The sequence below is a fragment of the Brachyhypopomus gauderio genome, chromosome 13, assembly GCF_052324685.1.
Source record: "Brachyhypopomus gauderio isolate BG-103 chromosome 13, BGAUD_0.2, whole genome shotgun sequence".
NCBI classification, from domain to species: domain Eukaryota; kingdom Metazoa; phylum Chordata; class Actinopteri; order Gymnotiformes; family Hypopomidae; genus Brachyhypopomus; species Brachyhypopomus gauderio.
Window position 1 is genome coordinate 10,922,397 of NC_135223.1, and position 1,736 is coordinate 10,924,132.

The window sequence follows — 1,736 nt, forward strand, 5'->3', positions numbered from 1 at the left end:
CTTGTTCTTAGTATGTTTGTTAAGCACTTTGTGATGATTCTGTCTGTGAAAAGTGCTATACAAATAAAGCTTACTTACTTACTTACTTACTTACTTATTACTGGGACCGATGTACAGTCCAGTTGGCATTATCTCCCATAGATATTCTCTCACACAAACTGAATAAATAATGAAACCAAATGAAAATTTAAGTCAATTAAATTTGTCATAATTATTTTTTAAATGAACAGGTTAATACAGGTTATTTTTTTTATAAATGCCATTTTTCTACACAGATTTCCCAACAAACAAAGAAATTATGAGCTGTACAAATTGTGGGTCAAAAAGTGTCAACGTCTGAGAGGACCGTCATCTACAGCAAGGATATGCAGTGCTCACTTCTTGCCCACTGATATCAACCGTACACTGAAGAGGGCACATGTTAGAGAAGGAGCAGTGCCGCAGATTTTCAACCTTCCAGACCATTTGCAGGTTGTATTGCTAACATTTTTACCATGTTTTTAACTATTAATATTTTTGCTGGTGTCATCCATGTTATCATACAACTTAAGGATGTTATTTCATATTTCTGTCAGCAAAAGCTATCAGCTAAGAGAAGGAGCCATAACAGTGCATGTGCCCTGATACCCCTTCAATGCAGTGAGCCAAGTACTTCATACATATGTGTGGTAAGGGTTGTGTTTTATTGTCAGCAACTAGATGGAGCAATGGTTAGCCCATCACTAACCTTTACTCCATCCATGATGGTGCTCAGATCTGCATCAAAGATTGGCCAGAATTAGAACTTCAAACAAGAATTTTTATCATTTATTAGACCTCTTTCTGAGAGCTGCTTTTAAGCTTGGCATTTACAACTAATGATCAAGTATTCTTGATCATACTGTCATTTTTTGCAGGAACATACCTATCAAAATGATGACCAAGATTCCGTTCGCAGCAATCAGGTATCCAAGCTACGAGAAGACTTGGAAAGGCTCAGGAAGAAGGCAAAAAAATGCCAAAGACTTTTGCTGCAACAGCTCTCTCTGCAAGACTTTGCTGCAACAGCTTTCAGAGAAAGACCTGATAAACTCTGAACTAGAGCATCAGCTTCAGTCATATAGAGGTACATAAACTGCACAGTAAGCATTAAAGGACAGCACAAAATATGGTGTAATCATGTTTTATACAGAAAAACACATTGTTTAATTTCATAAATTATGGATACTTCGATACATTATGGATAATTATGGATACTGTTATGACCTATCTAGGCTCTAGGCCCCCCATACTCAAATAGCGGCCTGCGGGCCACATCCGGCCCACAGTCTATCTATTTCTGGCCCGCGAGCTGTTTTGAAAAGTGTTTTTTTTTTTTTTAGGAATCTTTTTTTTTTCAATCGCGCTATCCGCTCTTGTTGAAATTGCGCACCGCAATCTCAAGACGATGCCAGGGATTGCCTTTATGGCAACAACAAACAGGTAGCAGATGCCCAAATTCGTTCACCCCCCCCAGCCCTGTCGACAGTTTACGTTCGCCATCCCCCCCCCCCCCCCCTAACCGGCCCCATCAGTGATTGAAAAAATAAAATGTGGCCCGTCATCATTTCTATTTGAGTACTGCTCTAGGCCGTAACTGTGTAAATGGGTGGAATATGGATGACACAGTGGTTCAAATAAATATAAAGTATGGTGTATTTACAAATGTTCACAAACAATATATTTACAATACAAAGTGCACACCGGTAAAAATGTCA

At 38.8% G+C, this 1,736-nt stretch overlaps 1 long non-coding RNA gene across 1 annotated transcript; it reads left to right on the forward strand.

Annotated features, from left to right (window-relative positions):
- The first annotated feature begins 299 nt into the window (after positions 1-299).
- Positions 300-994, forward strand: LOC143473585 (uncharacterized). Its single transcript, XR_013120552.1, has 3 exons — positions 300-471; positions 576-668; positions 897-994. It is a non-coding gene; the product is annotated as an uncharacterized LOC143473585 (long non-coding RNA).
- Positions 995-1,736: the final 742 nt, after the last annotated feature.